This window comes from Barbus barbus (genome assembly GCF_936440315.1).
Source record: "Barbus barbus genome assembly, chromosome: 30".
Taxonomy (NCBI): Eukaryota; Metazoa; Chordata; class Actinopteri; order Cypriniformes; family Cyprinidae; genus Barbus; species Barbus barbus.
Window position 1 is genome coordinate 18,121,549 of NC_136758.1, and position 14,573 is coordinate 18,136,121.

Below are 14,573 nucleotides of genomic sequence, written 5' to 3' on the forward strand. Positions count from 1 at the left end.
GAGCATGTTCATATGAATCCACCAATCACAATGCTGAGGAAGTATAAACAGCCCTTTCCTCATTCCTTATTGATAAAACTTGTGGCATTCCTGCTCCAACCCAACTTTTTTTCAGCACGCTGAGTTTTCAGTTCAAGACAGAAAATCTACATTCTTTCACATCTATTTTTATATTATATATATATTACTATTACAAAATACTGTTCCAGTCAGTAAGTATATTAAGAATAATATTAAGTAGCAAAACAGATTTTAACATTGATTACTATCTTTTTGATCAAATAAATGCCGCTTTGGTGAGCATTAGAGACTTCTTTCATAAACATAAAAAAAATCAATCCCAAAGTTTTAAACAGTAGTTTATATAAGAAGAAAACAATCCGAAAGAAAAGATAGTGTAAAAAAAACATGAATATCAAAATGTCTTATCTGGTTTGCGTTACTTGAGCTGCATGAACTCAAGTTTGCACAAAACCTAATCATCATGCTCTCAAGCTTGATTTGAGATGATCCAGACAGTAAGAACATCTGATTATCTGTAAGTCACATGATCAGTGTCACAGATTAGTTAATAAGTGACCCAGAAATAGTGCAGAATCTCTACAACATTTCTTACTTGTTTCGTTTTACTAACATTTCTTAAAATTGTAAAACTTTCATGTTTAAATCAGATTTTGATTTGGAAGCCACTCTGTACGAACATGCGAAATGAAGACTGAAGACCAAGCTCTCTTTTACCCCTCTGACTTAAAATAGACATTCATATGACACACATATGGACTCTATGAAAGCCTCCTAACATCTGTCAGTCATGTCTGCTGGATCATTTCAGGCTGGTTTGCATGCCAGCCATGTAGCAGCAACTCTAGATCCATAGTTATGCAAAGACTGAACAAATTATAGCATTTGGTATGCACATGGGTCAAACAGGGATCACAGACTCAAAAACATCCACATCGTGATCTATAAAAAGACCTAGTTCACATTTTGCTCAAATCACTCACACAAAGATCTGTCCATATGCGAGAAAATGGAGATAAGGTTAAAACAGGTAATACTGCATTGCTTTGGCAGATGAGAGGAACTGAATTTCTTATTAACAGCTTATAAAAAAAATGATATCAAGAGCACTGTGTTAGTGTGATTAGATTAGTTAGAGAGCATTTCAGACCTTGCAATTTGTAACAGACCCTCACAATGCCCACAGCTCTAATCTCATTGAGTTTAATCTTAGAGCCTGTTTTCTTGACTGTTTTTCATGGACGATGTATAGAAGATTATTTTGTATTAGTATAAGACAATTCTGTCTAATGGATTGCATATCAAGGAAAGTCTGTGGGACCCAGTGTTGTTTTGGACCCCATTGACTTTAATTGTAAGGACAGAAACAGTTGTAACGTTCTTTTTCAAAATATCTTCTTTTGTGTTCCACCAAAGAAACAAAGTCTAAAAGTTTTTCTTAAGATAGTGTTCAGCGCTTCAGGTTAATATCTTTAATAGACAGTTTGGGAATATGATTCACATGCAGATATTCAAGTATGTGAGGTCATGTGAAAGGATATGCTCAAATATTTAGTGTGTATGTGTGTGTGTGTGTGTGTGTGTGTGTGTGTGTGTGTGCGTATACAAACATCCTGTTGTTTGGAAACTCAAATGTTGTGGCAACATTTATAGATGAAATAAAATATAGAAAACTTAGTGTAAGTCAAATAGGTAAAATGTCAAGCCTCCACTGCTCTTTGTAATAACACTGTTGACATTTAGTAGACCTTCTGAGTATCAAATATACCCTACAATACATTAAACAAAGAAACTGTTTCCTGAAGCGGTGTAAACAACAGTTTATCACAATTTCACAATAACCTACAGTTTGTATGTCATGTCTATGCAGTCTGTGTGTTAGCTTACCATTTCCTTTACAATAAAGCTGTGATCGCAAACCACATGATATTGTGATTAATAAAGTCTACACTTTTCATTTTTTCATAAGACCCATTATCTTTGTCCACCCACTCTGAGATTAATGACCTTTAACAAAATTCATGTAAAAAAAAAAAAAATACAAAAACAAAAACAGCAAACTGATAGGAAAAACAAAAGTGCCTTTTCCCCCTGAAAAAATGCAGACCAGGCCAATGTATTTCTGTTAAAGTTTTTTTTTTGGGGGGGGGTTGTTTGTGTGTAGGTGCATTATAGTGAGAAGGAGTAGAGAAGTTGTTGGTTTTAGAGAAATATACAATAAAAATAGAAGTTTCTGAACCAACAGAGTCATAAAAACACATCTTGAGTGACAGTTACGCTTCCCAATAAAAAAAAAAAACCCACTCTAGAATAAGCTATTGTTACCAAATAAAAAAATGTACAGATAAAGATTGCTTAACCTTTCCTTAAGCACAAACTCAAACCTAAAATCAAGCTTATCCACTGATTTCGGCTGAGAGTATCTGGAGCTCCCGGGACAAAGAAAAAAATGACAGTTAGGCTAATAGCTATAATTCTGAAAATTTTATTTGTGTGTTTACAGTTGTAAATTAATTCAATCTTGTATATGTTAATCATTTCTAAGCAGATGAATCATTCTGCTCAATATCGTTCAGGTGTGGGTTTTGGTCTGATTTCTGTGGAACTCCAGAGTGGTTTAAAGGAAATACCCCTCATGTGTCTTGCGTGCATGTTTGAATTTCAGAGTCAACACAAAAAAGACAGTGTTTGACATGTCAAAATATTATTTTAGTGCTTATTCTGTATTTTCCTTCATGATCCACTGCTGCATTATTACAGATTATACAGTGCGCAAGGTTAAGATGACTGACATTAAGATGTTAATCCACCAAAACATGCTGAGAAGAACAACATGTGCTTTGTTCTGTGGTCTTGTGGCCAGCTCTGCATTGTTTATTTTGCTAGCTTACAAGTTCTCAGTACAGTAGAATTCGAAATGTTTTCGGTTCTACGGAACTCTGTAACCATAGAGATGGTAAGGAAGAGAGCATTAGCATCACCAGGGGAGAAAGAACCAAGGAAACGGAACGAGGGACTCATGAGAGTATGTTCTGTATACAAGGCCCCTCCTTGAGTATTTTCAAAGAAAACCAAGTTGTCTCCTCATTACTGCTTTGAAATGATGTCGCAAGATGTTCCAAGACAAGTGCAAAGAGAGACCGTCTGTCACCTCAGAAGTGTGAAGAGGTTTGTTGTTGTTCATGTCACGTTTTTTATGCGTGCTCGAAGCGTGTAAAGCTGCCCATGCATACAAAACCAAGCCTTTAAATGCGCAGATACACAGACCAAAAGACAGACCACTGTTTTCCATTTGAGACCATTAGCTCTGCTTCCCCCTGAGAGCTGTCTTTTTAATAGACATTAAGCAGACGATTAGGCTTAATTTCCTGCAGAGTTTTCATCTAAAACTCATAATCTAGGCTGTCTATAGTCATACAGCATGTCACCTGCAGGCAAAGAGAGGATTATGGGATTGAGGTTTAAATTAGTTTATGTAAGTAAACTTAGTTTATGTGAGCTGTTCATATATCATATATATTCATATAGTACAATGTTTGGGGTTAACAACATTTTTGTTTTTGAAAAAGGTCTCTTAAAGAATACAAAATCTGACTTTTTCCATGTTTAAGTGATATAATCGGGTTCCCGGTGCATCTACCAACCCAGAAAACATTAAAAAGAACAACCCAGTACATTTATTTGGTAAGCGTTTCTCTGCAAGCTTTTGAAAAAATGAGCCGCTCAGATTTCGCTTCCCCCGTGAAATAGAAAAGGGGATCTTATTATAACATTACCGCTCCTTAAGTTTACACCCACGGCACTGCCATTTTGCTTTTGTAAGCAACAACAGTTTACCAGTTCTAATGCCATGGTGAAAGTTCGAGCAAAGCATGGTAACTGTTCTGTCTTTTGGCTGCACTGACGAGCACAGAACACTATTTAGAGTCCCTGCCTCAGAGGAGACGAGAGCAGTGGATTTATTGATTTATTTACTGTATATTACGCTGCTGCCACACAGATTTAAAATAAACATGCCATTTCTTTCCCAGCTAACCTTCACAGACATAAACGACTGTTTTTGTAACTCATGTTTGTTTTTAACAAACTTGTGTGTATTTGACAGTTTAAGCGCAATAAGACATGAAAGAGAACTTAGTTTAGTACTCACATGCCATGTGACAGATGCTTTCTATGTGTGTTCTTCGGATGTGTGTGCTCAGAAAACCACATATCAGAAGCTTAAATTAATGTGGTTTAAAACACACGATTTCAGCGTGACATGATGATCAAAACCAAACAGCCCTATTCTGGAAAACGTAATTTGCATTTAAAGAGACATGCATGAAAACAGCGTTTTTCTGCTTCCACTCAAAATATGTATTTTTAAAATGATATAATAAATGATCTGTGGGGTATTTTGAGTTGAAACTTCATAGACACATTTTGGGGACACCTGAGACTTATATTACATCTTGTAAAAAGGGGCATAGGTCTCTTTTAAGGTTTCTTTATTTGACCAAAAATTCAGTAAAAACAGTAATAACTGTTTTGTATTTTAATATATTTTAAAATGTACAGTAATTTATTTCTGTGATGCAAAGCTGAATTTTCCCTCCAGACTTCAGTGTCAAATGATCCTTCAGAAATAATTGTAATATGCTGCTTTGGTGCATTTTTTAATTATTATTATCAATGTTGAGAACAGTTGCGCTGTTCAATATTTTGGTGGTCGTTGTGATACATTTGTCTTTGATGAATAGAAAGTTAAAAAGTTTACGGTCACATTTGATTAATGTAATGGATGCTTGCTGAATAAAATTTCTATAATTTCTTTTTTTTTTAAATGTAATGTTTTTTTTAAAGTGTAGGCCTATATGTATAAGAAATTGTCTTGTCAGTCACAACCTACAGGTAATGTTTTTAAATATATATATATATATATATATTAACATATCACCAGGTCACTACTGATTCCCACACCTATTATGTTGTTTGGAATGCATCAAGAGGCATCACACACGCGCATACTGTATCATAGAAATCATTTAGTATGATTTATATGCTTTTTCCTCACTAGGACCCCTGCACACTCACAGAGCAGGGCATGGGTCAGTTTACAGACATTTTGTCAACAGAGTCCTTCTACACATTCTGCCACACCTTTAACTCATTATCACTAATCAATAATGCAGTGCTCCCAGCGCATTTATTTCACTGTTTCTGTTCCCATGGCAACATAGCAACCAAAGCAATGTGGCACCAAAGAGGGAGATGAAAAGATCAGCCAGAAGAAGAGCAGAAAAAAATCAGATTAAGGGATGGGAACTACTGAATCAAAGAGCCAATTATATTCTAATGTGAAATATCTCCCATCTCTGTAATTCAGTTTGAGCATCTTGTCATGTAGCAGATGCCTCTTATGCAAAGCCAATTACAATTCACTATCTGTGGAACCACCTACCTGCAGGAACTGGACATTGCCAAAAAGCACAATAGATCAGGTCACCTGAAGTTGACCTTGACTTGTAATTGAACTGGCTACCACCAGCATCCATGCCGTTATTTCTGCATTTGCAATTCTTTATTGTTAATTAAGGATAAGACCTCGCTCTAACTCAGGGTCAGTACTTCATTGTCTTTTGTAACATCAAACCATCTGATCTGCCGGATCTCTATACTGATGACTATGGAGTAAAAAAAAAGAGCTTGTCTTTCAGCCCAGTCACTGAATCCAAGTGGTCATTCTTAGTTCTATCTGACATGTGCCTTCACAAAACCAACCTAAAACGTCAAAACTTTATCGTCACGCTGCTAAACATTTGGAAAACATCTGGAATTGCATCTTTATATCATCCTAGGTCTGGTCTGGCCCTTGATTTCTTTATTTCTCATTTCATCTAATTTTTGTTGTTTCACTAACTAAATCTTCAGTAATTTGATTAGACTCAGAGGTAACTTTTACTTCTCGTTTCTCACAATAAGCTCACTTGTGTTTTCTCTAGAATTACAGAAGATACCTCAACATTAAAGTGTGTTTACTTACTTACTTACTTTTAGTCATTTAGCAGATGCTTTTATCCAAAGCGACTTACAAATAAGAAAATGTAACTAAAACTAAAAGTTAACACTCTGTAAATACTCTATACACACTCATTTAGGAAAATACAGAAATTAAATAAAATTGACAAATGCACACAACAACATTTCAATAGAAAAAATAAATAAATAAAATAAAAAGCGATACTTATATCCTTTGCCGGTGTCCTAGCCCGGTGGAGTCGCACGGTAGAGTCGATGGTCTTTACATACATAATGTTCCTTTATTACTTGAACTAAACCATTAAATTAATCATTTTCATATATAAAGTAGACCAGGGGTAGGCAACGTTGGTCCTGGAGTGGCGATGTCCTGCAGAGTTTAGCTCCAACCCTGAAAAAAACCTCACCTGCCTGTAGCCCTAGTAATTCTGAAGACCTTGATTAGCTTGTTCAGGTGTGTTTGATTAGGGTTGGAGCTAAATTCTACAGGACAGCGGCACTCCAGGACCGACGTTGTCTACCCCTGAACTAGACCAACTGTAATCACAGCAGTCCGATTTTTAACTATTCGACGCAATTGACCCTTCGGAAATAGCCCTGATGTTACACATACAGTAGGTGGCGGAAAAGAGAGAAAGAAACAAACAAAGAGAGAGACCCTTGACAAAGAGCTTGATTGACAGGTAATCTGACCAATCATAATACCAAATCCGCCATTTTGACAAGCACATCAAACAGGAGAGTAGATTAACTTCAGCGGACTTGAAAATTGTGTCTTTCTGGAGTTGAAATAAAATACGTTCTTATGTTCATTCATGTTTATTTCGTTCTTTATTTTATTTTCGATCACTACAGTGATCTGTCACGACACATTAAAGACCCACAAAACTGTGTTTACTGTTTGAATTTCTATTTAAAAAATTACAATATTTCAAAGCTGAGACTTTGTTTCTTACCAGAAGTAACTGGCTCTGTCTTGTCTGTTTCCTCTTTGCTCCGCAATGTATTTTTTACTGCATGAGAACATGATGTGTAGTGTGAGAGCGGCATGGCTTGTCGGACATAGCAACAGTAACAAAGGAGGACGGGTTTTTGCAAAGGGTCAGTTGTAGCTCATCTTTTTCTAGCGGGTATTGTGCACATGCACAGAAAGACAGAGATACATGCAAGGAATGCAATACAAGCTAGATAATTGTACCAGTCTGTATTAAATATGAATTTTGTGTTGTGTTGTGATATATAGCGCCATTGCACACCGGGCATCCCGAGTTTGAGTCCCGGCTTGTGGACCTTTCCCGATCCCGTACCCCCCCCCCCCCCCCCGTCTCTTTCTCACATTTCACGTCCTGTGCCATATACTTTCCTATCCTAGTAAAAAGGCAAAAATGCAACAACGACATTAATTTTGTGTAATGCATACTTGCCATAAATAAACTGTAACTCAAATGCAACTCCGCATTCAAATGTACTTAATGACACATACTGTGATTAGATGTGCCAAAATACCCACTTGTTCAATTACACGTCATAGATTAAGTATATGAACTCAAAATTTTCTTATGGAATTCCTCCAAGATGACAATATCTACTCCATCCTTTTTAATATCATAGCATTACTCCTTCTTTGTAAATAATTGTCTAATTTATCTAGATTTTAAGGATTTATTAGAAACATTTGAGACCAAGCTGACACATTAAACAGTCCTAAGAAAGGCATTAAGTCCCATGAGCTATGAAATTAGGTCATTAAAAAAAAGGAGGCTATTCAAATATTTCATAATGGGCAAGCCTACAAGATTCAGATCACATGTTTTATGAAGGAAAATGATCTGATGACTGCCCTATAAATAAACAGGACATCACAGAATCCTAACATCCCAAGTCTACACTATACACAAAAGGATTTCTGCACCAAATCCCTAAAGAACATAAGACAACAAAAGGATTTCTTATAGGTTAGCTGATTTTATAGTTGAACAATGAACTTACACAGCACCTCCCTTAAGCTTTATGTCTTCCATCTCATCTCCTGTGTGACATGATCTCTATACTGGAAAACGAGAATGAGCACATAAATATAAGCCCTTTTAACTTCCATCAGATATGTAAACACAGGCCTGGAAGATTCGTAATGTTCCATAGACAAAGAGCGAGAGGAAGAGGAAGGAGCGCAGTAGTTCACTCGCTGTTTACTTTGTCCAGACTTCTCTCTCCAGCTATAAAAGGCAAAAGACTTCAGGCCTTGATCTCACTCTCAGGCAGTTGAAAGCTCTTTACAGGCTCTTGACCAGGCTTGACTTGTTCTCAAATGCTTGCTACACAAGATATCCAGAAAGCCAGCATTGCAAGACACTATTTATGGAACCAACAGTACCTAAACTACACACACCTTAAGGGCAGAGCGCAAACTCCCTTCAGAGTCTCCTCTCAACGGAATCACAGAGGAATGGACAAGAATTGCACAGCGAGACTATAGAGAGTTTGGTTTTTGTTTCTCAGTATGTACCTCAGAAAATGAAGCAGCACGGAAATTATCAAGGAGAGAGGAGAAATGAGAAGGTACCTTCTGAGATCTAGAGCGCTGATTAAATCCGGAAAATAAAGGAAGCCTGTGTTCTGAGAGTAACTGGACAAAATTACCCCAGAACACAATTACACAATTATGTGAAGTTGGTTTTTCATTGCCAACAGCATAAGTCAAACCATGAGAAGAGATTTTCATGAAAATATAAAGTGCAAATACACTGAAACACTTCTGTGCAGAAAACAAGGCCAAAGACAGACTTGTGTACACGTTTAGATGGCAATCTGAAGGAAGACACTATTGTGTATGTGAGAGAGGAACAAGATAGGAGTGAGAAAGAAAGATAAAAAATTTAAAATAAATGAAAGTGTGTGAGACAGAGAACAATTCAAGATATACCTGGGCTCAACTCCTCTTTCGGTTTCTGTTCTTGCAGATTCCTTGAACATCTCGCCTTGATGTGGTTTTTAAGAGAACAGGAAGGAGAATTCTGTTGAACCTCAAGCATGCAACATGATCAGCGTGTGCTTTTCTGTGGCTACAGGGGAAATTACAGTACCCTCACTGCAAAAAAAACAACAAAAAAATACTTCACAAGCATTTTATGTCACAGATCGGCCAGGCTCTCCTCTCCGCCAATCACAACGTTCCGCATCACCTGAGTTCTGATCACGCCCACCTGCACCTCATCACTGCAGCAATCATCCCCAGTACTTAAGCACACACTCCATTCACTCCAGCGTCCGATCTCGTACACAACGAAGTGGATTTCTCTCCAAGACATCGTCTCGTTGAGTATATGCAATTGAAACGTACCCTCTGCTACTTACCTCCTGTGTCTTCCTCCTGTGTGTTCCTCTCCTGCCAGATTCGGCGTCTCCGTGATCAGTGTGCTCCAGGAATCTCCCCCGTGCTGTCTGTACTCGATACCTGTGGAAGAAAGGACCAAGCTCATTAGACCATTCACCTCCATCTAACAAGCCTTCTTTATCCAACCACTCACCTCCAGTCACCTCTGCACAACCTTGGTTACTCACCTGTTCAAATAAACACCAACTCTCTGTTACTAACATCTGTGTCCGGGGTTTATGTTACAGAAGATCGGACCGGCTTACCGTTAAACAGGATGAGTACCGCGGATCCCTTCCAGGAGCTGGTAGATACCCTGAAAAGGATTTTAAACCATCCATCTACTTCACCAGTTCCTTCGGCTCCTGCACCGCCACCAACCAGCACTTCTTCTCCGATCATTTTCGCCAGTCCCATGGCCCGACCAGCGCCCTACTCTATCCTGGAAGACAGGGGAAATTCTTAAGTGGGGTGAGGAGTGCTTCTCTCGATGTTTTCCACAGTTACCACTACCTCGTCCTACCTCTCCAGTTTCACTTCCTGTTCACTCCACATCGATCGAGAGCCCAGTGGAGAAACAATCCGTGGACGTTCCATCCTGCTACTCCCACTTTAAGGATGTCTTCTGTCCCAGGAGAGCTGCACAGCTACCACCACATCGGCCATGGGACTGTGCAATTGATCTCGTTCTGGGTGAGCCAGTACCTCGTGGAAAGATTTATCCCTTGTCACTCCCAGAGCAGAAGGCCATGGAGGAGTATATTGAGGAGGCGTTAAAGCAAGGCTGCATAATTCCATCAACCTCCCCTGCTGCTTCCAGTTTCTTCTTCGTGGCCAAGAAGGATGGAGGACTCCGACCCTGTATAGATTATCGTAAGCTTAACGAGATCACCGTAAAGTACCGGTACCCTCTTCCCCTTGTCCCTACAGCCCTGGAACAACTGCGCGGTGCCACCATATTCACCAAACTGGACCTCCGCAGCGCTTATAACCTCATCCGTATACGAGAAGGGGACGAATGGAAGACAGCATTCGTCACGCCCACCGGTCACTACGAATACCGGGTTATGCCCTATGGGTTAGTCAACGCTCCTTCTGTCTTCCAGGGTTTTATGGATGAGGTGCTCCGGGAATTCCTCCACAGATTCGTCATTGTCTACATCGACGACATACTCATCTATTCCCGGAGCCTGGCCGAACATCGCCAACACGTTGCGGAGGTCCTTCAGCATCTATGGGAATTCCAACTATACCTCAAAGCCGAAAAATGTACCTTCCACCAGTCCACAGTCCACTTCCTCGGGTATATCATAAACAGTGGTGGCATTCGTATGGACAAGGGGAAGGTAGACGCTATTACCTCCTGGCCCCGTCCCACCAGTATAAAGGAGCTCCAAAGATTCCTAGGTTTCTCCAATTTATACCGCAGTTCTTAGGCTAGGCCGAGTATGCCCAAAACTCCCTTCGCCAGAGCTCGACTGGACTCACTCCCTTCCAGTGTGTGCTCGGTTTCCAGCCTCCCCTGTTTCCCTGGTCAGGGGAACCATCCAACGTTCTAGCAGTAGATTACTGGTTCCGAGAGAGCGAGGGAGTCTGGGACGCAGCACACCATCAGCTGCAGCAGGCAGTGCGTAGACAACGTATCTCTGCAGATGTTCGACGGTCTGCCACTCCCACGTACCATCCAGGACAGAAGGTATGGCTGTCGACACAGGACATTAGGCTACGCCTGCCTTGCCGGAAACTTAGTTCCAGATTCGTTGGCCCCTTCATGATTCTGGAACAGATCAACCCCGTCACTTACAAACTTCAGCTACCTTCACATTACAAGATACATCCCACGTTTCATGTTTCACTACTTAAACCATTCTTTCCTTCTGTCTCCCCAGAGCCTGGCCAACCGGAGGAACCCCCTTTCCCTCTCATCCTCGAGGAAGGTGTCGTCTACCGGGTGAAGGAGATCTTGGAATCCCGGCGCCGTGGTGATAAACTGGAGTACCTTGTGGAGTGGGAGGGATACGGTCCTGAGGAACGCTCGTGGGTCCCCAGAAGTGACATACTGGACCCGACACTCCTAGAGGATTTCCACACAGCTCACCCCGATCGGCCGGCTCCCCGAGGATGAGGAAGACCACCACGACGCCGGGGTCGGCCCTCAGGAGCGGGCCGTGGAGGGAGGGGGGGGTACTGTCACAGATCGGCCAGGCTCTCCTCTCCGCCAATCACAACGTTCCGCATCACCTGAGTTCTGATCACGCCCACCTGCACCTCATCACCGCAGCAATCATCCCCAGTACTTAAGCACACACTCCATTCACTCCAGCGTCCGATCTCGTACACAATGAAGTGGACTTCTCCCCAAGACATCATCTCGTTGAATATATGCAATTGAAACTTACCCTCTGCTACTTACCTCCTGTGTCTTCCTCCTGTGTGTTCCTCTCCTGCCAGATTGGGCGTCTCCGTGATCAGTGTGCTCCAGGAATCTCCCCCGTGCTGTCTGTACTCGATACCTGTGGAAGAAAGGACCAAGCTCATTAGACCATTCACCTCCATCTAACAAGCCTTCTTTATCCAACCACTCACCTCCAGTCACCTCTGCACAACCTTGGTTACTCACCTGTTCAAATAAACACCAACTCTCTGTTATTAACATCTGTGTCCGGGGTTTATGTTACATTTTAGTCCTGTTTTCCAGTACAAATGTTAAATCCTCTAAACAAGCAATTGTGCATATGATAATCAGAGATTTTATCTTGAAATAAATGAATAGTTCAGGAAATTAAAAATCTGTCATTATTTACTTACTTCCCTAACAGAACTCTCATATGTTTAGTTTTTTTCTTAGAAAAGAGCATAATTTTAGAAACATGTCTTACCTTTTCAATATAACGAAAAACAATGAGGACTGAGAATAAGAACAGTTTAGTAAAACTATTAAACATTTTTGTTCTTTGTTAAAGAGTATATAGTAATAAAATAATGCTGAAATAAAATAAAATATAAATAATAGAATAAAAACATAGAAATGTTGCCTTTCCAATTAACTGAAATAAGTTTAATCTGAAGTACTAAAATATAATAAAATTACAAAACACATTAACTACTAAAACTAAAGCTACGATTAAAATTCAAATGAAAAATCTAAAATAAAAACTTAAGTATAAATAAGTATATATAAGTTTTAAGTATAAATCCCAGTGCTTAGAAAGGTTTTTCTTAAAAAAAAAAAATCACAAACGCATTAAAAACAAAATTAAAATACATTTGTTTATATAAATAAATCTAGTTATCTAAATTAAAAGTCATTAAGCTTCTAAAAATATCTTGATTAAAATAATCCTGAAAACATGTTATATTATATTATGGAACTTTTTTATATATATCATGTTTTAAGAATTTTTTAGATATTTCTACTGGCATACAACACAGAAATGCTGATTAAGAAAGTGTTTTTCAGTGCTTTCTGACCCCACACATTCATAGCAGAGAGCGAGATCTTGACTCTCCACTGACACACTCACACTTCCAAGTTAAACATACGCATTCATGCATGTTTGGCTACAGTGGGAGCAAGACTTGTTTACACAAACTGTCCTTTTACAGAACACAGAGCTCTTTCATATCCAGATCCGAACAAGAAAATCTGTCTTGTCCAAGAGCACAAGTGACGTAACTGTGACGCTCCACCCAGGCAATGTTTAAGGAGGAGAAGGAGTCACCTCATTATGATACCAGACTTCAGAATGACTGTGTGTCTGCGAAGAGCTCTTCTGGGTCTCTACATTTTTTGCCACACAAGCCTATCAATATATTCTGTAACTTTCCATTATTCATAACTGACCTCGATTAAGGCATCTAGCAAATCATTGACTAATGTACTCTGGATTACATGACCTTCAAAAGAAAACTTTCTCACACATTTGTATGAGAGCGCTTGTGTGTGGAACTTGATCACTGTCACTGACTGTGTGATTTGACACATTTAGGGAAGTGAAGAAAGAGGAAGGAAGGTAAACGAAACAACGGTACTTGAAGTCTTACAATGATTATAATCACATGCTTTACTTTAACAGAAGTGCACGTGTGTTTAAGAATAATTCTGCAATAAATAGACGGCTCAATGACCAGCAACGACCAAATGAGATGAGATGGAAGTGAGGCAAACCTCCGCTAATGTCTAATACTGACAGATAAAGAAACGCAACATTTCACAAGGTGTATTCAACCTTAAAATGTTCCCCTGGTTCAGTGTTCTTTGTATCATTTCCACCTGGCAAATCACAACATCAGTGTGACTACTTTAGAGCAACAATGCCCCCTTGTGGACAATATGAAATGAAAATCTTTATTGTCCACATATGTGGAAATTCATCTTCAGTCCCACAAAAACATATACCATAAATTCCCTCAGCTGTGTAAAGAAAGTTTTGTGTTTTGTCAGAGCTGCTGACAATCCGTACATCTCAGTTTAGAGTGAATTACAGAGAAAATTAGGTTAGTAATTAGGTTGTTGTGTGCATGAGTTTGTTATTATTTGTGGTAGCAGATGGGTTGACAGATTGAAGTGTCAGGTGTATGTTAGCTGTAAGAGTGTGAACACAGGTTTCTACAGTAAACTGATTAACCCTGAACACATTCAACAGCACAAACAAACACATGCATTCACTAGGCAGACAGTTTTATATGGAAGCCATAGAGCAAAACTAGTAATTGTGAGTTAAGTTTAAAAAAAAGAAATAGTCACACTGTGAGATATCAAGCCATAATTATAATGCATAAAGTAACAATATTGATATACAAAGCCTCAATTATGAGAAAAAGTGCAATTATGAGATGGCAATTATTATGAGAAAAGTGTCTTCGATAGTGCTATCATATAATATCTGTTACTGTGATAGTTGCAAAAATAAAATCTCCAAACACCTTTAGCTAAACCTTTTCACATTTCTGGACCCACACTGTAATTGAAGTTGTTGTTAAGCTCTAAATCTAATTTGAGGTTTGGAACGGGACGGTTCACTTTAAATCACATTTGAAGGTGTAAATCAGGGTTTAAAGAATATATGGGACATATGGTGAACAGGCATGGGCCTCTAAATCATGACCCTTTGGGGCTTATCCACAGGGATAAACTGTGATTGGCACATCTAAATGT